Here is a 24,427-nt window from a genome sequence, read left to right on the forward strand (position 1 = left end):
TATGTGTTATTGCTAATTTGCATGTTATAGTGATAAGGTTGCCATGCATTATCATATTACATAAAGTTGGTTGCATCACATGTGTGTGTATGTATTTCTTGCCCAGGGGAATCTCACATCACGGGGATCCTGGGTAAGTGGAGGCGCTGCGCTAAGTAAATGTATGAGTGTTACCCCAGGCTCCCAGCTAGCGGAGGCTCAGATCTCCTGGAGCCACAGGTGTTATACAGTGACCTATATACAGTTCCTTTGGGAGGGTTCAGAAAAAGGGCTACATCCGTAATATACGATCTGCCATAATCTCTAATAAGTGACATAGTTACATAGAGTTCCTTGTCAAACGTTATTGAATGATGTAACCAAATAAAATGTAATATTTTTCCTTTTCCCTCTCCCCCTTTTTAAGTTCTTTGTCCTCCCCAAACCTTCTCTCTTCCAGTGATTTATATTGCGGCCATGCAGGTTTGTAAAATAATTTAACAAAAAAATAACACCAAACACATTTGAAGACAATCACACATCTCTGCTCAGGCCCAAAGTGCACTCATGGGAGTGATTTGTGCTCAATGGGGTAAATATACGAGATTGGCGTCTTTTCTAAACAGATCACGCGAGCACAAAGTAATTACAATACCCTCGTTAGCCAAGCAGCTAGAAGAAGAATAGAAAACAATATCCGTTTCATAATTCATTTTGCCAGACCTGTTAAAAAAAAAGGTTCTGCATTAAATCAGCATTACTACATTCCCCCTTTTTTTTCTTTCTTGTATATGTAAAGCATGTGGCAATGTATAATTCTACATTCTTATCTAAGCTGACAATCGTTTGGTTATAAGTTTATAGCTCAAACTGCTGGGAACATTGACAACAAATGATCACAAACAGGAATGTGTTTGCAAAGATCTTGAAATATTATAACAAAAAAATACAGTAATTATTATCTAATACTATAGAACTGATATATTTTAAAAAAAATATGTAAGATTTCACATGTTTTGCTGCTTTAATGACAAAAATATGGTAAAAAAAAATCACCTATAGGGGGAATAAGCTTACTAAAGAAGTCAAATCGTATTGACAAGATAGTTAAAATAAAATACTGCTATGTGGAACTGTCCGTCTTCCATTATATATCCTTCCACTAGATGGCTTCTGTTTTGTATAAGCTAGTGGACGTTCCCACAGTATTACAGTACTGTCTGTACGCCAAGCTCTTCTATCATTCATTTGGCTCCCCCGTGTGGCATAACCACATTACAAATATAGTGATATAGCCTGATATACTATCACAAGGAAGGCTCTATCCTACCGATAGCTCTTTTCCATCTGAAAGGGGAAATCTAAACTTGAACAGTTGAAGTATTTTCAAGAAAAAAAAAAATCCGGAGGACTTCTGGGGGGCCGCCGGGCACGATTGCTGCTACCTAGAAGAGCTCTTTGACAATGCAATAAGTAAACAAATATATATAGTTTGCATAAACCAATCATGCCGGGCGGTGAAGAGGTCAGATGGTCCCCAACGCATCTGAGAAGCCACGGAAACCCCTTTAAAAAAAATGAAAACATTTTTTTACTCAAAAGCTGAGACCAAGCGACCACCAGGGGATCACTATGTGGCATAAGGCCCAGGACATAGTGCACTCAGCGTCGCTGAGCCGGGCTGAACAGATGCACAAAGCCCCTCCATCTGTTATCAGCGCGGCTATAGTTTCTCCCTCCGCATGCTTGCTGATGCGTGCGGAGGCTGAGAAACTTCCCCGAGACAGGCAAGTTTGAAATTTGCCGCTCGGGGAAGCGGAGGAGTGGTCACGTGACCGCTTCCATCCAATGGGTCTGCAGCCTGTCCGACAGAGGCAGCAAAGAGGTATGTGTGTGTGTGTGTGTGTGTATGTATGTGTATGTGTGTGTGTGTGTGTGTGTGTATGTGTGTGTGTATGTGTGTGTGTGTGTGTGTGTGTGTGTATGTCTGTGTGGTGTGTGATATGTGTGTGTGTGTGCATGTGCATGTGTGTGTGCATGTGTGTGTGTGCGTGTGTATGTGTGTATGTGTGTGTGTGATGTGTGTGTATGTATGTGTATGTGTGTGTATGTGTGTGTGTATGTCTGTGTGATGTGTGTGTATGTATGTGTATGTATGTGTGTGTGTATGTCTGTGTAATGTGTATGTATATGTGTGTGTGTGTGTGTGTATGTTTGTGTGTGTGCATGTTTGTGTGTGCGCGTGTGTGTGTGTGTATGTGTGTGTGTGTGTGTGTGTGTGTGTGTGTATGTCTGTGTGGTGTGTGATATGTGTGTGTGTGTGTATGTGTGTGTGTGTGTGTGTGTGTGCATGTGTGTGCATGTGTGTGTATGTGTTTGTGTGTGCATGTGTGTGTGTGTGTGTGCGCATGTGTGTGCGCGCGTGAATATATTTATCAAAGTTGCACAATGTTAATAAATAAATTTATTCTCACAACATGTCTTTTTTTTAATTTTTAAAATATTATATAATACACACGCACACGCGCACGCACACGCACACGCACGTTCCCCAGTGACACACAAACACACAGACCACTTCAAAGTGACACACACACACACTGACGGCTACCAAGTGACACACACACAGTGATACCCGCCTCCCAAGCGCGCTTGCTGTCTCCTCTGCCAGGACAGCAAAAAGCTCCTGGTAGAGCGAGCGGCAGCAAGCAAGAGCGAGCAGCAGCACCTAAGCGCTTACTATTTCCCAGGCCTAAAAGTATTGGCCTCAAGCACCCAGCAGATACAATGCAATTACCCCCAGAGGACTTGTTAAGCAATTGAGACTCCCATGGGAGAAGCCTGTGACCTCGTCTGTCAGGTGGACAAAGGAGATTGGAGCTATGGGACGGAGGAAAAAGGAAGAGGCTGCGAGATAGTAGCAGTGGCAGCAGAGTTGAGCACAGACACACAGAAAGCCCTGAACACTTCCAAATGCTGATCAGGTTAACCTCTACTGATAAGCATATCCAGCAGATTAGACAGAACATCAGTTATTATAGCACAAAGAACCGTTTGCAAGGGGTAAGCACCGCCCCGGTGCAATGTGCATCCCAAATAAAATTAAAAATAGGGGATGGAAAACCTTATTCTGTTGGGGGGGAAGGGAGAAGAGACGGGAGAAGAGAAAGGAGAAAAGCCGACACAAACTGACAGATTGTTAGTTCCAAAAACATGTAGAAATGAAGCACATGGCCTGACAATGTAAGGCCCAGAAACCTCACTAACCAAAACAAAGAGGAATCCTGATGTTAACAAATCTCACTCTTCTAAATTAAAAAAATAATAATAAAATAATACACTTGCATCCAAAGTATACCAGCGCATTTTAATGGAGAAATTTCTCCTAAACACACCATTGGCTATGAGAGATAAACCCTCTTAACCCAATAGAGGGGGAAGGCATAAGAAAAAAATGCAATATAGTAGCTGAAAATTGCACACAGTCGTGACCTGTGGCATCCTCACTTCTTGATCCGGCATTGGAGCATAATCTTATTAGGCTAATAAGATGGGCTATCTGCCCAGGTGGACCAGACGCTGGAAAATATCCAGAGTTCAATAGATGATGTTAGAACATAAATGTCAGGACCCAGGTACTGGGACTGCTTCATTCTAAGCCGCTTTTTAGCAGTCAGCTGTGCTGACTGCAACACATGACCGCCATGGTCTATAAGAAGGCATCTCTCTCAGAACTCCTTGCTTAACAGCTTTGCTTGCTGAAGTAAGGTTGTGTTACTACCTTGCTTCATTACCTGCTATTACTATATTCTTTGACTTCTTGGTTCCTGATCCCAGCTTACCTCTGACTTCCCTCTTCCTGCTGTTACCCTGACCCGGTTTCGTCCAACGATTCTCCTGCTTGCTGCCCACCTTGACCCTTGTTTGCCTGACTACCTCTTATGCCTGCTCCTCCCGGATCCTCTCCGCTGTCCGTTGCACCGCCGATCCGGACTCCTGACTCCAGATATCCATGATTACGCCAGGTGATTCTACACTACTGACTCTCCTTGTGGATATCCCCATGAAGAGGATATTGCACAGCTCAAAGCACAGGTTCAGATCTTATCAAAAGCAAATAGACATCTCTAGAAGATGAAGTAGCAGACCTACAGAACAGGTGACAGAGAAATAATTTACAATTCTTGGGAATACCTGAGTCTATTTCGCAAAGCAATCTACTAATATAACGAAAGAGATTCCAATAGCAATGGGCATCAAGGAGGTCAAGATACCCATTAGCATTGAACGCATCCATAGGTTAGAACCACGATGAGCGCCAGAAGTGAATAAACCTAGAATAGTTATCGTCAAAATCTCTAATTACCAAATCAAGGTGAAGCTACTATGCCTCCATGAAAAGGTTTCTCCGCTGTATTAAGGACAATCAAGTTCTGTTTTTCCAGGTCTTCTTTAGCGAGGTATCCAGAAAGAGATTCAGCAAAGTCTGCACGGAGCTGGTTAGAAGGGGTTGCTGGTTTACTCGGGTGTTGCCTGCCAAGCTTTGTATATTCACAGAAGAAGGAACTGAAAACGTTGACTCGCTGGAGGAGGCAGCAGGCTTTCTGACCTTGACCTTTACTTAAGAAAGTATTGACCTTGACCAGGGAGGAAACTGGGGACTTGCCTCCACCATACACTTCACCCCCCACCTGAAGAAAAGACGTAAGAGAGGATCTGAGTAACATCAGGACACAGTTCACCCTAATTATAGGTCTAATACTTGGCTAACACTAGGCCCAAAGGTTATTATTGGATAAAAATGCATACATTTAATGTTAGAAATGTGTTATTGTTATCGGTTTTATTAGTTACAGTTATACAAGAGTTCCCAAATGTTACATTTATTGTTCATGCAAGGTGTGTATACGAATGTAATAATGTCCAAACGCACATGGAACCTAAAATATACTCTCAAGCTATTATAAATGAAGTATGGGGGAATGGGCAGCTTGGATTTTCAGAGCTCAATATCCCATGGATAGGATTAATAATGATTACATTTGTCTCCCAATCAAAAGAGCGAAAATTCTCGTTTATATTGTATTGTATTGTAAGTAAATGTTGTATCTCAGTGAGAATAGTGGATATGGCCATAGCAGAATAGAAACCATGACAGATGTTAAACTGAATAGTTTTGTTTTTTTATATATCGCTTATCTGATATTCCATCTCTGCAAGGAATTAACATTTTCATAACTAAAAAAAATGACAATTTTTTTTTACTAATAAAAGACATAGTACAGAGATCAGCGTGCATATTATGAATGTGCATGTACCTAACCGAGGCTATCACTGTAGGAGGCCTTCCTGGAAAAGAGGAAACAATAGCTGAAAAGCATTGCGTGCACCCAGACTTCCCCCTGCTTCCAAGAAACCTCTGGACAATAACCAGGGAACTTTGCAAAACAGAATCTGACAGATGTGGTTCTGACTGCTCATGAAGTCTGAATACACAGTCATTGCAGTGTGCAGGAATTAGGGGGGGAACACATACCCTCCAACTGTACGCTAGGGGCGAGGTCCACAAAAGGGTGCTAAACTTTAGCACGCCCTTTCTCACATGCATATGAATGGGAGTAAAGTTGTGCTAAAGATTAGCACCCTTTTGTGCATCTGGGCCAAAATGTTTGTGGTTCTGTAAGCCCAGCTATGCCAATTAAAACAGAAAGTGTTTTGTGTGTGGTGAGCTGCATTGGTTAGAGGACTTCCATATAGATTGCAGTTCCTATATCCAGCACGAGTAGAGGAACTGCAGTGCTACCTATTTTTATGTGCAAAATGTTGGTGGATCTGAGGAATGGAGCACCCCTTCTTTTTAATTTACAGCCACAGAGTACCATTACTTTTTATTGACAGACTAATGGCCCCATTTTCTATTTAAAGAAAAATATATTTATTTTAGAAAGTCTCTCCCCACCCCTCCCCCAGTGGGAGATACACAGCCTCTGCTACCTGTGTGCGGTGCGGATACCTGTTAGGATCAGGAGAGCTGAGTGGATCTGTGATGGTATGGAGATCAGGACAGACTTAGGTTCTTTCTGTAGTTCTTCTCATGGTGTTAGCGCCTCCAGCCGTAGCGGGTTCCAGGGTGTCCAGAAATTTTGCGGGCATTTGTTTATGCACAGCTCTCTTAAGGTCCTGCCACAGCATTTCAATCGGGTTGAGGTCTGGACTTTGACTGGGCCATTGCAACACCTTGATTCTTTTCTTTTTCAGCCATTTTGTTGTAGATTTGCTGGTGTGCTTGGGATCATTGTCCTGTTGCATGACCCAATTTCGGCCAAACTTTAGCTGTCGGACAGATGGCCTCACATTTGACTCTAGAATACTTTGGTATACAGAGGAGTTCATGATCGACTCAATGATTGCAAGGTTCCCAGGTCCTGTGCCTGCAAAACAAGCCCAAATCATCACCCCTCCACCACCATGCTTGACAGTTGTATGAAGTGTTTGTGCTGATTTGCTGATGTGCTGTGTTTGGTTTTCGCCAAACGTGGCGCTGTGCAATATGGCAAAACATCTCCACTTTGGTCTTGTCTGTCCAAAGGACATTGTTCCAGAAGTCTTGTGGTTTGTTCAGATGCAACTTTGCAAACCTAAGCCGTGCTTCCATGTTCTTTTTAGAGAGAAGAGGCTTTCTCCTGGCAACCCTTCCAAACAAACCATACTTTTCCAGTCTTTTTCTAATTGTGCTGTCATTAACTTTAACATTTAACATGCTAACTGAGGCCTGTAGAGTCTGAGATGTAACTCTTGTTTTTTTTGCAATTTCTCTGAGCATTGCACGGTCTGACCTTGGGGTGAATTTGCTGAGATGTCCACCCCTGGGAAGAATGGCAACTGTCTTGAATGTTTTCCGCTTTTGAATAATCTTTCTCACTGTAGAATGATGGACTTTAAATTGTTTGGAAATGGCCTTATAACCCTTCCCAGATTGATGGGCATCAACAATTGCTTCTCTAAGATCATTGCTGATGTCTTTCCTCCTTGGCATTGTGTTAACACACACCTGAATGCTCCAGACCAGCAAACTGTAACAACTTTGGCTTTTATAGAGGTAGTCACACTTGCTGATGATCAATTAATCAAGGGCATTTGATTAGCAGCACCGGTCTGCAACTTAGCATCTTAATTCCTATGGAAGAGATAAGGGTATACTTAGTTTTTCACACATGGCTTCACCATTTTGGCTTTATTTTTTTGTTAAATAAATCATGACAAGGTGTAATATGTCATGTGTTGTTGTTCATCTGAGGTTGTGGTTTACCTAATTTTAAGACCTGCTAAGGAACAGATGATTGTTATTATGTCCTGATATGTAAAACCATAGAATTCAAAGAGGGTGTACTTTCTTTTTCACACAACTGTACATGTACCAATGAGCCATTCCCTCATGATAGCACAAATATTAGAAATCAGTCACAAATTCTGTATAACTCGTTTTGGACTGTAAATAATCAGTGACCGCCAGCTTAAGCCACTCATGCCGGTGATCTTCTATTTCCTGCATAACAGGTTCTGGCACATAAGGGAAATTATAGCCATGGGATTGACGATATCTGTTTCTGATGGCTCGTTCAGCTTGGCTAAGCCTTAGGACCTTACGACCAGCTCCCTGGCCTGGTAGTACCGAGAACCCTGGGTCATTAGTTCGCCTCTTGGTACAGTATAGAGGGGCCCTTAGGTATTCGGACACCCAGATTAATTTCTCCCTCTCTCTTACAGAGAGCCTCAGCTGATTTTTCTGGAGAGAAGGCACCTTCTTCCCACCAGTGGTCCACTATGGAACCACTAACTAACACAAACATAGTGTATTTGATCTCAGGGGCATAACCCTGAACCATGGGGTCCCACCACGTAAGAGGTTCCCTGGACAACGATTTAGGTCTAGGGCCAAAAGGTTGGTTACTTTGGCATACTTGAGAAGATACCCCAGAGGTTTTAGATAGTTGGGATGTAGACCTAGAGGAATCCCTATAAGATCCAAATGATCCTCCAAATGAGGGTTTTTTGTTATTGCGAGATAGCATAGGCACAGTACATTCTGATTCATCAGTATCACTATCCCCCCTCCCATATGACCAATCCCGCATATCAGAGGACAACCCAGGGCACACTGTGTCACTGTGGAATGTAGACAATACAAATGTGGAGGTTACATGATTAACAGAAATGCACCCACTAACACCAGGTGTAACGATAGGATACATAAGCTCCTCTGATACAGGTGTCTCTGGAAGTAAAACAGGGACTGAACTGGGAGCAGAACTGGGCCGGGCAGGTTTATACCGAGCAGGCCCACTACAACCTTTGGCTGAAGATGGGACACAATGTCCTTGGCCAGGGCATTGTACCACAAAACAGGGGGCACCAGACGGTAAGGATCCAAACTTCCCCACAGTGGGGGCCAGCGGTGAATCAGAAACAATAGGGACTGCAAGAGATGTCATCGTAGTGACGTCAATGTCCTGTGACAGTCTCGCGAGAGCACTTGTCTGGCTCAAGTTCAATGACTCCAGCGAGGACGCCACTTCCAGTTGAACCGGAAGAAGGTCACCAGACCACTCTCCAAACAGAGCCCCGCCTGGTGGCTCCGCATCGGTGTAGGCCGCAACGGACTCCTGTTGGAGGAAAAGAGGGGAAGTCTCACCCATCCGAAGGTAAGGGAAGTCGACTGCTTCCACAGGTTCCGCAACCAGTAGAGTCTTTACAGCGACTCCTTCCCTCTCCGGCACAGGATCAGCAACAGCACCGACGTCATAAGGTGTCGCAGAGCTTCTTGGATGTTTCTGAACATCCACAGGCCCGGGACGAGCGCGGTGGGACTGGAACACCTCTCCGGAGTGCAGGTAAGGTGTGTGCTCTTCTGCGCAGCTTCCGCCCGGTAGAGGTCATCTTCTTCCTCGGGTTGGGACACCTCCACCAGGAAGCAATGCCGGGGCGAGCCAGTCGCCCGGGCGACCATGCTTATGGAGCTACGTTGCTCCGCGGTCACCTGGGGACTCACACCCGACACCCCTGGGGCAGTCAACTCACTCTCTGGGACTTCGGTAGGTACGGATCCCAATTCTGGGACTGTTGGTACCATCACAGCAGGCTGAAATGATAGTTCTAGAGCACATGGACCCATAGCAGGGTCCGCGGTGATCACCTTAGTTGGCACCGGACCACTTGGGCATCCGGCCACGTTGATAAGGGCACACGGGCTCAAAGTTTCCGTGGCATGGAAGACAAATGAGGCCGCACCAGTAGGGGTAACGGCTCTTGAAGGAGGCACACATACCTCCGGTGGCACTGGGCTAGCAGGCCTTAGATAGTAGGTGCCACAGTGTGGATACCGCACTTCTAGACTGACCGGGCCGACAGTGCGCGCAAATGCACCGAAAGTGTATCTCACCATGTACACGGACCATCAGGTAGCCACCTGGGAGCGTGTAGTTAGAGACTTCCAAGTCTTCCGCAATTGAGTGGGACGCCATGAGGTAGATTGGGAGAGACTGTATAGTATTCCTTCCTCTTACTTGGCACAATAGTGAATGAGCTCTTGGAGCTGCGTTGCAGACTCCTCCCAGCAGGAACACAGTCTCTGATAGGACAACTGAAGATAGCTCCTCCCCTGGGTGAAATCTAGAGGTGGGGCTGTGGTTTCAGGCTGACCTGACTCATGATGAGCCAGTCACTTTTGTGGGCGGTGCCAGCATTTGGCGCCAAAAGGATGCAACTGTTTGCAGATCTTTTGCAATTTGGCACACAGGATCCCATGCAGTCCCGTGTTCTTGGCGGGAGCGCCATTTTGTGACTCATGCATAGGACCACCATGCAGTGGCTGCCATTTTAAAGACCTTCCTTGCACGCGGTCCCCCAATTCTGGGCGGGGAACCACTTTTCTTAGGTTGGATATTCTGAGGCAGGAGTTGCCCTCCAGTTTAAGCAAAACCCTTTCAGTACATTGCACATGATCATTTTCATTCAGTGTGCCTGTGTCTTCCTGTGCATCCACGGCTAGTAGTACTGTGGTGGGTCAGAGGTTCAGGTACCTGAGTCCGTCCAGGCACCCCTCAGCAGCTCACTTTAACAGTACCTTACGCCACCCTGCTCTAGCACCGATACTGTAGATCTCTTCAGAGATTTTTGGACCAAGTTAAACATAAATCCCTTCCAGATATCCACAGCAATCAATACCCAGGGTGACTCAGAACCAGCAATAGCCCTTGCTTCAGCACAAGACCTCTTGTTAGGGCAGACTAGACTAAAGTTTCCTGGTGGGAAAAAGGTCCCTGGTTATGGTAGGCCGGGGTCCCCTGGACACTATATCTAATCCCCCTCTCCTTTAGCATTCTGTCTGAGGCATACTTTCTTTGCTCTTACTGTAAAAGCCTGCCCTGATCTCAGTAGCGCCTCCAAAAGTAGCGCTGTCCCCCCCCCCCTCCCCCAGTGGGAGATACACAGCCTCTGCTACCTGGGTGGGGTGCGGTTACCTGTTACGATCAGGAGAGCCGAGTGGATCTGCGATGGTATGGAGATCAGGACAGGCTTAGGTTCTTTCTGTAGTTCTTCTCCTGGTGCTAGCGCATCCAGCCGTAGTGGGCTCCAGGGTGTCCAAAAATCAGCCCCCACTATTGCATACTTCTCCCTCCTGCCCAAGGACTGATACTTAGACAGGAGAGTAATAACAAGGGTCTTTATTGCATGGCATGCACCCACTGCAGATCTTTCTTACAGCGAGTCTCAGAGGTCCGCGACCTCTGGATGGTGATGGCCCCTGATCTTACAGGGCCTATGTGGCTGAATCAGATGTTCCCCCAGCCCAAAGGCTGGGGGTGAGCACGCTCATCCCGTCATGTGAGAGTCTCACAGCTCCACTGCTCTCTTCAACCTCCAGAGCAGGACTGAACTAAATTTGCCACTCCCTCCTAGGAGGAACAAGAAGTGGTGGGCTCATGGTCTATACCTATACCAGATAGGCTTACACAGGCCATGAGTCACCAACACACTCCAGTCACTCATAAAAGGGGCATGAGGGGGGTCAAGAGCCCATAGATTAACCTGCCATAGCCTAGACTACTAGGAGTTACATGACAGGCAGGAGAGATAGGCCAGAAGAGACAGACCATGTTACACATACATATTTCTGAAAATACAGTTAGCATAGCTTCTCCCCTCCCTCCTACCCCCCAGAGTTAAATACATGTAGAATTTAGGCACGGCACCATTTCTTTTAAGTTTTCCATGCATTAAACAACAAAATAAGATCTAGTGTTTGTTCGTGCTGTGTGCACCTGGTGTTTGCATCTGAATGTGAGGGGTATGTGTATCTGATGTGTGTACATGTGTATATGATGTTTGTATGTGTATGGTGCATGTACAGTATCTGGTGTGTGGGATAGTTTGTTGGGCTTGCCCCCAAGCTAATATTTACCAGCCAGCTCCTGTCTCTGCTGCATAATTATTCATTACATTTGTATCCTGCTTTCATGGTTTTAATCCTGCTATTATTCCGTAGCTGGGTTATTTAGCTTTGCACTTTCTTAGGCTACGCTTATAGTGCCGGCGACGCAACGGCAACGGTGACGTCAGGCTGTGGTCGCTGGAAAAATCTAATTGAGATGGCTTCCAGCGATCGCGACCAAGCCGCCGCGTCGCACTTACTATAAGCGCACTCAACGGCGGCAATGCATTTGTTTTGCCGCAATGTCACTATAAGCGCAGCCTTAGCCTGGCTTACTGTAGCTGTGCAAACTGTTTAATGCAGCAGCCTAAAATGTAATGGGTGGGGATTTGAAATCGTTCCAGTGTATGTGCTCTACTGGCCAGAATCTTCGTCTAGTGCAGTGTAACACTGTTTGATGTGCTGGGGCAGGCCTGAGTAACTAACTTGGTTGGGTACTAGAGCATTTTTAACTATGTTGCTGCCAAAGGGCATTGCTGTACATTGCTGTGTAACAATTTGCCTCTCACTCTGAAAACAAAGCAGTATAGCTGTGATGTACTACGAACCAGAACAGCCTATGTGACAAAGGCAACACATCCTGAAATGCCCACCTCAAATATGCGAGACCAAAGTCTTTCCTTTTTTTTTAAGTGGGGTGGGGTGGAGGAGAGAGACATGCACCATGCTTAGGTGGGGGAGGAGAGAGACATGCTGGGGGGGAGGGAGAAGAGACACATGCTGGGGGGGGAGGGAGAAGAGACATGCTGGGGGGGGAGAAGAGACATGCTGGGGGGGAGGGAGAAGAGACACATGCTGGGGGGGAGGGAGAAGAGACATGCTGGGGGGGAGGGAGAAGAGACATGCTGGGGGGGGGGAGAAGAGACACATGCTGGGGGGTGGAGAAGAGACACATGCTGGGGGGGGAGAAGAGACATGCTGGGGGGGGGAGAAGAGACATGCTGGGGGGGGAGAAGGGACATGCTGGGGGGGGAGAAGAGACACATGCTGGGGGGGAGGGAGAAGAGACACATGCTGGGGGGGGGGAGGGAGAAGAGACATGCTGGGGGGGGGAGAAGAGACATGCTGGGGGGGAGGGAGAAGAGACACATGCTGGGGGGGGAGGGAGAAGAGACATGCTGGGGGGGGGGGGAGAAGAGACACATGCTGGGGGGTGGAGAAGAGACACATGCTGGGGGGGGGAGAAGAGACATGCTGGAGGGGGGGGGAGAAGAGACATGCTGGGGGGGGGAGAAGGGACATGCTGGGGGGGGAGAAGAGACACATGCTGGGGGGGGAGAAGAGACACATGCTGGGGGGGGAGAAGAGACACATGCTGGGGGGGGAGAAGAGACACATGCTGGGGGGGAGAAGAGACATGCTGGGGGGGGAGAAGAGACATGCTGGGGGGGGGAGAAGGGACATGCTGGGGAGGGAGAAGAGACACATGCTGGGGGGGGAGGGAGAAGGGACACATGCTGGGGGGGGGTGGGAGAAGAGACATGCTGGGGGGGGGGAGAAGAGACATGCTGGGGGGGAGGGAGAAGAGACACATGCTGGGGGGAGGGAGAAGAGACACATGCTGGGGGGGGGAGGGAGAAGAGACATGCTGGGGGAGGGGGGGAGAAGAGACACATGTTGGGGGGTGGAGAAGAGACACATGCTGGGGGGGGAGAAGAGACATGCTGGGGGGGGGAGAAGAGACATGCTGGGGGGGGAGAAGGGACATGCTGGGGGGGGAGAAGGGACATGCTGGGGGGGGAGAAGGGACATGCTGGGGGGGGAGAAGAGACACATGCTGGGGGGGGAGAAGAGACACATGCTGGGGGGGGAGAAGAGACATGCTGGGGGGGGAGAAGAGACACATGCTCGGGGGGAGAAGAGACGCATGCTGGGGGGGGGGAGAAGAGACACATGCTGGGGGGGCGGAGAAGAGACACGTGCTGGGGGTGGGGGGAGGAGAGAGAGACATGCAGGGGGTGGGGGTTAGGAGTGAGACATGCAGGGGGTGGGGGAGGAGAGAGACATGCTAGGGGTGGGGGAGGGGAGAAACATGCTGGGGGGGAGAGACATGCTGGGATTGGAGGGAGGAAAGATGCTGGTGGTGGAGGGAGAGCAAGGCATGCTGGGTGGAGGAAGGAGAGAGAGACATGCTGGGGTGGAGGGAGGAGGGAGAAACATGCTGGGGTGGAGGGAGGAGAGACACATGCTGGGGTGGAGGGAGGAGAGAGAGACATGCTGGGGTGGAGGGAGGAGAGACATGCTGGGGCTAGGGGGGAGGGGAGAGAAAGACATGCTGGAGGGGAGATGAGAAAGACATGCAGCGGAGAGAGGAGGGGTAAGGACATGCTCGGGGGGAGAGGAAATAAATGCTGGGGGAGGAAATTCAGAGGGGGTGGAGATTGAGAGGGGGAATTGAGTGAGAGTGGGCCTAAGGCCTGTGTACTGCCCTACAGGGGCTCAGACTTAGGACCCTCCCCTGGCTACAAAAGGGGCTGCAGATCCAAATTTAGAGAGAGATTCCCTCCCTCAGGGGAGTGGGAACAACTACCCCATATTTCACCAGGGGATATGGAGCCAAGGATAGACCCTTTGGGCCTCAAGCCCTGGGGGTTGATTCCAGGGACCAGAGAGATAGAGAAAAGAGATTGTACATGTTGGTATGCTGTTGAAGAAAAAAAGAATTGGCTCAAATTCCCCGCACCCCCCCTGTCACTCAAGGGAGTTGTTTACTGCTGCAATGGCATAGATGTGTAACGGGCTTTCTGACCTGACTGACCCACCCAATCTCACATTGGCCCCTGTGGTCTAACCAGTCCCCATTACATGGTCGTGTTTGGTGGTGCACCTGTTGGCAACAGGACTCCTGGGTCTCCCGCATGATGGTGTATGGGGAATGTCAACCCAGACAGGCAGCTGAGGTAGTGTGCTAGAGTCCTACCTACATACAGTGCAGCGCCTCCACCTCATCAGGATCTCTGCGTCCGCAAGGAAATGGTTCTGATGAGGAACTCCTTCTTGGTGGTGCCTTCCGCTGTGGAGTAACTTCACACTCACACATTGGGGTTCTTGTGAAACAGGGCATCTTTATTGATGATGGTATAGGCAGACTGCCCCTCGCAGCAAACAGCTTAGCCGCTCATCTTGTTCTGCGCTCTCCTTTCAGAAGATCTATCTGCCCTCCCAATGGAGTTGGATCACCTCTCCCCTCAGGGAGATCACCACCTGTGACAGGTCCCTGGACACAGTGTAGGCCCTGCCAGCCTTATTGCTGCAGGTCAGGCTATTTGCTGCAGAATCACTTGAGATTATCCCCTTGACCATAGACTTGCATACATGCTGAACCACTAACTTTGGGCAGTGCTGTGCCTTATGTAGTATCTATTGGAGAAAAAAGAACCCAGTCTTATAGCACTCATTCACAACAAAGTGTATAGTGATAAATTTAAAATACTTTATTAATAACTATGAATAAAAAATAGGGTGTTAAAACGTAATTAAATACTGTATAGAACAGCACGTGACTGTATCCTTAAGTGACCCACCCTGGTATAGGTGGGTGGATATGGTATGATCCCTGATTGGTACTAGAGATCAGATGCTATGAATTATAGCCTCCTAAAATATAGGAACGGAGCCAAAGAGAGCCCACCGGATTGACTGTCTCTAATAGAGTGTATCTAGACGTATAGTGCACTCTAAAAAGATACACTCATGGTGATATGGCATGTACTGCGCTAAGTTAGACCTATAAATGTCTCCCCCCCCCAAATTAGAGATTGCACTGGTTTCTGTGTAAATTCACCAGCACTATAAGAGCTAGATCTCTATTGGGGATAAAGATGCTTGTTCTCTTAGGTGCAGACTATTAGGCAAGAACTGAGAACGATAGTGTGGTGTTAATGAGCTTAAAGCAGCTATAGAAAATCACCAAAACACCTCTAATAGTGAAAGTGGGGTGATGGTGATATCTGCTGTACTCTAAATGTTTGTGCAGTACCCCTTACCGTCTAGGCACAATATATGCTAAGCTGCCACACAAAACTACTTTGCACTCAGGAGTAATCACCCTTATCATAACAGGGTCAGATAGAGCGCAATAGGTGGAGGCTAATGTATGAGCAACCTCCACAGTGTAGCGTGGGTATTGTAATAGTAGCGCTGACTGTATGGGTTGATGTAGGCACATAGACAGCTGAGAAGCTACTCAGCAAAATTTAAATACAGGTACTTGCCTGCACCAATGGCTAGTACTGAGGTGGGGTACACAGGGGGTTAATAATAAAGTGAGGTCAGAGCCCCAGAATCACCCCATCCCCCCTCACTAGGAGTTAGAGCAATCGTGTGCACAGAGTGTAAAGTGGGGAGCCGGTCTAACTGATGATCGCAGTGTCCCCTACATCAGCACTGATCCTGATTATATCAGTGCCGATGTGTTCGAGGACCTGCCTGTCTATCAGGTGAGTTGTGCAGTGACTCCTATGAGCATGGAGGGTCCCGCAATAGTAATGTATAGCGCGATCCCTAGATGAAAGAACATGCACATCGGGGGAAGCCTAAATGCATTGACGCGGATCAATATCCAGAGGCTGTACTGTTTGAATAAACAAACTTCCCGCGTGTGCAGGGAGAAATTGCCGACGCGCGCGTTTCACGTAATAAAACGCTTCTTCAGGGCACGTAGGGGGAGGTCCCTGCGTGTGAGGTGGGTTTATATAGTCAACGTGGAAATTGGCTGTTAATTCACTTAACCCCTTCATTACTGGTGCATGGCTGATATAATATCCCACTTCTAGGAGTGCACTTATCATGGTATGCACACATGTAACAGCCTCATTGCCTGATTCAATGTGTCCTTGGACTGCTGCAAATGTATCAGATTAGATGCAAGAGTATCATGGACTGAATAACTGTGGCTTTGGTGATATTTGTATATGTGATGCTTTCATGTCTTGATTGCTCACATAGGCAATGGGGTACTGTGTTATGTCAAATTTAATATTCATTGAAATATGTGATGGTTAGTCACTATTAGTGATAAGGCATATCTTAAGGTTTTGAAATATACCTATTAAAATACACTGTGGTCCATCAATTTGATTGTGACATGTGAAAGAAAATAATTAATTTAAATAAAGTGAAAATATTAAAACACACTTGGTCATTTTTTCATCATTTTGTTTGTACTTGATTTTAATCATATTGTATATTCATGAATGTAGGTACTGCACCGACACACTTTATTCGAGCAAATACCCAGTATGTACCTGGCAGATACCTGGAATGCGCCGCTCCTCACCTCTGACAAGCCCCGTTGCGTTTGCCTTCCCAGCCTGGGTTCATGCCTGGCTGACGGGCGGCTGATCTGTTAAATGATATAGATTAGGATTTAATAGGCTGCAATGCTTCGCGTGTCTACCAGATGGCATAAATTCATGAATTGTAATGCAGTATATATATATATACTGTGCAGTATTGCAGCCAGCGGGAATAAAATGCTTCAATCCCTGCCTGGAAAATAACCCAATGCACTCGGGCAGAAAACAGTCACAAACCTCAATACACCCGGGTATACCCGAATTCGTGGGACTAGCCGAGCTCGAATAAAGTGTGTCGCCAGTGTATGAGCGGCTGCTCTAATGTGAAACATATATTACATTAGATGTATTACTGTATATATGGGAGTTTTTTCCATACTTATATCCCTTCTGGGGGGTAGTGGTGGTTTATTGCATTCATATGAAGGGGCTGAAAACAAAGCCCTCATTTAAACCCCGTGGGTTCAATGTTCCCAAGGTATAAATCCACCTTGATTCAATTTTCAATAATTCATTGTCCCAGTCCTCACGTCTAATTCCTGGAGAAAATTGGTCTATCCCCATAAAGGTGATAGCTTTTGGGTCTCCCGGTTGACACCTATTTGCATGGGTAGCCACTGGAGTATCCCGTTTGTTTCGGATTGAGCCCACATGCTCCAGTATCCGTGTCTTAAGGGGATGACGGGTCTTCCCCACGTACTTTTCCCCACATTTGCATGTTCCCATATAGATAACTCCTGATGTATTGCAATTGATGAATTTGCGTATCGTATAATGTTTCTTGTTGTTATAGTTGCTAAATGTTTTTGATACTGTCATATATTGGCAGGCCTTACATCTTTGGCAATGATAGGTTCCATTGAAGCGGGGTGGTAACCATGTGGCCCTTGGTATTGCCACATTGTAGTGGCTATGGACCAGATGATCTCTCAGATTTTTGGCCCGTCTACTGACCATTGCTGGAAAAGATGGTATGGAGTCACTTAAATCTTCGTCCGCCCTGAGGATGTGCCAGTGTTTTTTTAGGATTTCCCTTGCCACCTTCCATTGCTTATTGAAGGTGCCAATGAACCTAACTGTTCTTTGCTCCGGCTGTGGTCTCTTATCCATGACCAGTTCAGATCTTGCTTTTTGCTTTGCCCATTTATATGCTCTTTTTATAATTTTCTGACTGTATCCCCTTGCGGTAAATCTGTCCTTCATGTCCCTTGCCTTTTCCTCGAAGTCTTCGTCCTTACTGCAATTTCTCCTTAAACGAAGAAATTGCCCCACCGGTATTCCCTTAATCAGTGATTTTGGGTGATGGCTACTCGCTAGGAGTATGCTGTTGGTGGCTGTCTTTTTGCGGTATATAGTTGTTTCCAGATTGCCATTGTCATCCTTTGTGATTAGTAAGTCAAGGAAACAAATTTGTTTTGGGCTGTACTCAAGAGTCAAACGGAGGTTGAGGTCATTTGTATTGAGAACTTCAATAAATTGTTTTAACAAAGCCTCAGTCCCCCGCCACACTATCAGCACATCATCAATGAAGCGCAGCCATACTTCCACAAAGGTAGTTAGGTGTTCCAGTTCCTCAGAGAAAACCACTTCTGATTCCCACCATCCCAGATACAGGTTTGCATATATAGGGGCACATTTCGTGCCAATCGCTGTGCCCTGTACCTGGTGATACATGGTTTTGTTGAACCAGAAATAGTTTCTCCCGAGAACAAATTGTAATAATTCCAATGTGAAACTGTTGTGCTTAAGATGGTGTTGACTACGTGTGCTGAGAAAATGGTTGACTGCCCTGATACCCTGGTCATGTCTGATGCTGGAGTACAGTCCCTCCACATCCAGAGTAACCAGGATGCAATCATGTGCTACTGAGATGCCATCCAGCTTAGTAAGAACATCTTTAGTAGGCAAGGGACATGAAAGACAGATTTACCGCAAGGGGATACAGCTCGAGGAAAAGGCAAGGGACATGAAGGACAGATTTATCGCAAGGGGATACAGCCGAAGACTTCGAGGAAAAGGCAAGGGACATGAAGGACAGATTTACCGCAAGGGGATACAGTCAGAAAATTATAAAAAGAGCATATAAATGGGCAAAGCAAAAAGCAAGATCTGAACTGGTCATGGATAAGAGACCACAGCCGGAGCAAAGAACAGTTAGGTTCATTGGCACCTTCAATAAGCAATGGAAGGTGGCAAGGGAAATCCTAAAAAAACACTGGCACATCCTCAGGGCGGACGAAGATTTAAGTGACTCCATACCATCTTTTCCAGCAATGGTCAGTAGACGGGCCAAAAATCTGAGAGATCATCTGGTCCATAGCCACTACAATGTGGCAATACCAAGGGCCACATGGTTACCACCCCGCTTCAATGGAACCTATCATTGCCAAAGATGTAAGGCCTGCCAATATATGACAGTATCAAAAACATTTAGCAACTATAACAACAAGAAACATTATACGATACGCAAATTCATCAATTGCAATACATCAGGAGTTATCTATATGGGAACATGCAAATGTGGGAAAAAGTACGTGGGGAAGACCCGTCGTCCCCTTAAGACACGGATACTGGAGCATGTGGGCTCAATCCGAAACAAACTGGATACTCCAGTGGCTACCCATGCAAATAGGTGTCAACCGGGAGACCCAAAAGCTATCACCTTTATGGGGATAGACCAATTTTCTCCAGGAATTAGACGTGGGGACTGGGACAATGAATTATTGAAAATTGAATCAAGGTGGATTTATACCTTGGGAACATTGAACCCACGGGGTTTAAATGAGGGCTTTGTTTTCAGCCCCTTCATATGAATGCAATAAACCACCACTACCCCCCAGAAGGGATATAAGTATGGAAAAAACTCCCATATATACAGTAATACATCTAATGTAATATATGTTTCACATTAGAGCAGCCGCTCATACCTACATTCATGAATATACAATATGATTAAAATCAAGTACAAACAAAATGATGAAAAAATGACCAAGTGTGTTTTAATATTTTCACTTTATTTAAATTAATTATTTTCTTTCACATGTCACAATCAAATTGATGGACCACAGTGTATTTTAATAGGTATATTTCAAAACCTTAAGATATGCCTTATCACTAATAGTGAGTAACCATCACATATTTCAATGAATATTAAATTTGACATAACACAGTACCCCATTGCCTATGTGAGCAATCAAGACATGAAAGCATCACATATACAAATATCACCAAAGCCACAGTTATTCAGTCCATGATACTCTTGCATCTAATCGGATACATTTGCAGCAGTCCAAGGACACATTGAATCAGGCAATGAGGCTGTTACATGTGTGCATACCATGATAAGTGCACTCCTAGAAGTGGGATATTATATCAGCCATGCACCAGTAATGAAGGGGTTAAGTGAATTAACAGCCAATTTCCACGTTGACTATATAAACCCACCTCACACGCAGGGACCTCCCCCTACGTGCCCTGAAGAAGCGTTTTATTACGTGAAACGCGCGCGTCGGCAATTTCTCCCTGCACACGCGGGAAGTTTGTTTATTCAAACAGTACAGCCTCTGGATATTGATCCGCGTCAATGCATTTAGGCTTCCCCCGATGTGCATGTTCTTTCATCTAGGGATCGCGCTATACATTACTATTGCGGGACCCTCCATGCTCATAGGAGTCACTGCACAACTCACCTGATAGACAGGCAGGTCCTCGAACACATCGGCACTGATATAATCAGGATCAGTGCTGATGTAGGGGACACTGCGATCATCAGTTAGACCGGCTCCCCACTTTACACTCTGTGCACACGATTGCTCTAACTCCTAGTGAGGGGGGATGGGGTGATTCTGGGGCTCTGACCTCACTTTATTATTAACCCCCTGTGTACCCCAACTCAGTACTAGCCGTTGGTGCAGGCAAGTACCTGTATTTAAATTTTGCTGAGTAGCTTCTCAGCTGTCTATGTGCCTACATCAACCCATACAGTCAGCGCTACTATTACAATACCCACGCTACACTGTGGAGGTTGCTCATACATTAGCCTCCACCTATTGCGCTCTATCTGACCCTGTTATGATAAGGGTGATTACTCCTGAGTGCAAAGTAGTTTTGTGTGGCAGCTTAGCATATATTGTGCCTAGACGGTAAGGGGTACTGCACAAACATTTAGAGTACAGCAGATATCACCATCACCCCACTTTCACTATTAGAGGTGTTTTGGTGATTTTCTATAGCTGCTTTAAGCTCATTAACACCATACTATCGTTCTCAGTTCTTGCCTAATAGTCTGCACCTAAGAGAACAAGCATCTTTATCCCCAATAGAGATCTAGCTCTTATAGTGCTGGTGAATTTACACAGAAACCAGTGCAATCTCTAATTTGGGGGGGGGGGGGGAGACATTTATAGGTCTAACTTAGCGCAGTACATGCCATATCACCATGAGTGTATCTTTTTAGAGTGCACTATACGTCTAGATACACTCTATTAGAGACAGTCAATCCGGTGGGCTCTCTTTGGCTCCGTTCCTATATTTTAGGAGGCTATAATTCATAGCATCTGATCTCTAGTACCAATCAGGGATCATACCATATCCACCCACCTATACCAGGGTGGGTCACTTAAGGATACAGTCACGTGCTGTTCTATACAGTATTTAATTACGTTTTAACACCCTATTTTTTATTCATAGTTATTAATAAAGTATTTTAAATTTATCACTATACACTTTGTTGTGAATGAGTGCTATAAGACTGGGTTCTTTTTTCTCCAATAGATATATCACGTCTCCATCCAGTCAGCACCTCACAGGTTAATTTACAGCAGTGCGGGTTTTCTTTACGTGTAGCACTGTGCCTTATGTACCCAGGAAATGGCTCCACCTCCTGTGTCACTAACAATGGACACAAGGTCTGTTACCACTCCCCTCATGTACATATGACACCTCACCAGGGTGTGAGGGCAAACCTCCATGAATTGATGCTGGCAATCCTGTACACTTACCAGGTTTACTGCCAGCATGAGAGAGAACTGTATACCATTTTTACCACATGGCTACAGATGTAACCCTAACACTGCCTGCACTGGTACCAGGGTTTATGTATTAGGTAGGGCAGATTAGTAGCCAAGAGGATACAAGGCTACACACAGATCATTTCTCTTTGTGTTTGGGCTCCTCTGGTACAAGTTTGACGCACATTATATTAAGCAGCTGGCTGTGTATTAGGCCTCTGCATAAGTACAGTGGCTAAAAGAAAAGTGAGTCACTCATGTTTGCATACAAACTTACAAGTTTCACAGCTGTATTTTCCAGTCTGTGTATTGGTCACAGCAGGAGAAAATAAGCAATATGGCAGCTATAAATATGCAGGGCAAAAACTGACATTTACGTAATCCTGAGCACTATTTTCCAGCCGCTTTTACCATGCGGCCTGGTGTTATTTTTACCTCCTCCTTTAGGAAAATAGAAGTTAACTCAATGTCAATGTTGTTTCCATGTGACCAGTTCCCCCGAAACCCCAGTATGTAGTTCAGAAGGTGACTAACTGTTTGCTCTTTCTTTCTTTATCAGATTGTCCGCGGCCAGCTATTTACCTGCCAGTGCTAGATGCAGAATGATACTATAACCCAGAAACACCTCCCCTTTATAGACATATACACACACTCACATACACATACTGTTCTGCAAACAGGAAGCTCACTGGCTCATTCTCCACCCTGGCTGCTTCAGGCAGAACACACCCTTCCAGACCAACCTTAAATCAGCCAGTGCTGGCTCCTTAAGGAATCTTTTGCAGAAGAGAAATCCCTCGATGTTTTTAAGGGATAGTGTGTTGGCTTTTCTTCCGCAGACTGGATCACACCTCTGCAATTTAGGGATCTTCTATTTTCTCATAAGCACTTTCAGGAACTGCAAAGGTGAGTACAAACACTGTCAATGTGTTTAAGGATAGAGCTTTTGACTGGGAATGAATTTATAATCTGATGAAATGATAGGACATATGTGATGCAAGTAAAGTATATCTGATTCTGTTTTTGCATGGCAGGGTCTGATGGTCATTGAGGTGAACAAACCATTGTTATCACAAGAGTACAATGTCAGAAAGTGCAAAATGTTCCCTCGACAGGTGTACCTACAGGGAGCTCCTCCCTGTTGTACTTAATTTATATGTACTTTTTGTGTTATACAATGTTACAGATGTAGCAAGACTTACTGTGCACGTTGACACCCTCACATTAACGCTGTCGGGGGTCCGATCCGGAAACATGGACCCCACAGCGCTATGACAGCAGACACTGTCCCCGACACCACAGACTTTTGCTTGTTTGTCCGCGGCTCTGGGGGCCGTAAGTCTTACTACATCTGTATTGTCCTCCCTTCCACATTGTACTACGCCGGGGAATATGTTGGCGCCATACAGATACAAGATAAAATCATGGGGTCATGAAAAGGTATGAGTTACGTGGCCATATTTCCTTAGATCAGCATTGATTTCTACTGTCTTTTGTCGGAGTTGCACGTTTACTATGTGCATATAGTATTCAGTATAGAGTAGTAACTTTCAGTGTTTAGAATGTGTTGGCGTCAACAGGTCTAGCTGCATAGTTAAGCAAGTCACAGCATGCAACCTTATACCACAGTCGCCTGCACCAATTGAGGAGGGTGTAATTAATAATATTATACATTACTTATTCATTTCTGTAGTGTATGCAACAATAAACCAGGGCTTTTAAAGGAATGAGTCCCTGCTCAGAAGAGCTTGCAACCTAATTTTCTTAGTGCTTGATGTACAATGAGATGAAGTGATGTGCCCAGGGCCACAAGAAGCTGATACTTGAATAAGAGCCATGATCGCCCACTTCAAAACCAATGATGTGGCAATTAGGCAATTTTTCACTTCTATGAGTAACATCTACTGAATGATTGCCTCTTTATTTAATATACGTACAGTAAAACAGAGGGCAGAAGAAAATATAGCAAATGCAAATGAACAATGCTGCAGGTCTGAGAAAATTCACCATTCAAATGATAAGAACTCAAATCTTTCCGAGCAAGAGGACGACGGCATCACAGCACATTGAATAGGGCCTTCAAATATTACTGTCCATCATTTCTTTCTTCAAACCATTGCAGGGTTCTCAGTTAAGTTCAGTTTGTGATTAGAATGTGGAGCAATTAAAAGTATATAACGTGTGTGTATATATATATAACATAGAAAAAGAACAAAAAGCACTCTGTAATAATAGTCACTGGTGTGGGTGCAGATCCTATAATGAAGAATAAGCAATACGATACCGTTTGGAAACGAAATCAGCAGGCAGCACTCCAGAATTGAACAAACAAGTGTATTGAAAAAATAAAATAAACACAAAACCAACGTTTCGGTCCACGAATGGGACCTTTGCACCACAAGAATTATGATATACATCTCAAGTACATTCCCAGGAGGCACAGGGACATCACATGAAGTGTTAGGCTGAGTCCCCGCTGGCGCTGAGTGCGCTCATGCTTAGAGTATGAGAGCCGAGTGTCCTGCAACTTGCTGACGCGCGCGCAGGGGGGGAGCAATTGCGGGCTATCTGACAAGCGGGAAAGTATAAAAATGTTATTTCCAAAAGCGGCGAGCGTGTGTGCCTGCGCATGCGCGCGTGCATCGCGTGAG

The 24,427-nt window shown here is 45.8% G+C and overlaps 1 protein-coding gene across 3 annotated transcripts in view; it reads left to right on the forward strand.

Moving 5' to 3' along the window:
• The first annotated feature begins 22,330 nt into the window (after positions 1-22,330).
• Positions 22,331-24,427, forward strand: part of TJP2 (tight junction protein 2) — a 113,665-nt gene continuing 111,568 nt past the window's right edge. For all 3 annotated transcript variants that reach the window (XM_075597674.1, XM_075597666.1, XM_075597684.1), the window contains exon 1: positions 22,331-22,682. The gene's annotated coding sequence lies outside the window, so the exon portion shown is untranslated. The remainder of the gene's footprint in view (positions 22,683-24,427) is intronic.

This window comes from Ascaphus truei, chromosome 1 (genome assembly GCF_040206685.1).
Source record: "Ascaphus truei isolate aAscTru1 chromosome 1, aAscTru1.hap1, whole genome shotgun sequence".
NCBI classification, from domain to species: Eukaryota; Metazoa; Chordata; class Amphibia; order Anura; family Ascaphidae; genus Ascaphus; species Ascaphus truei.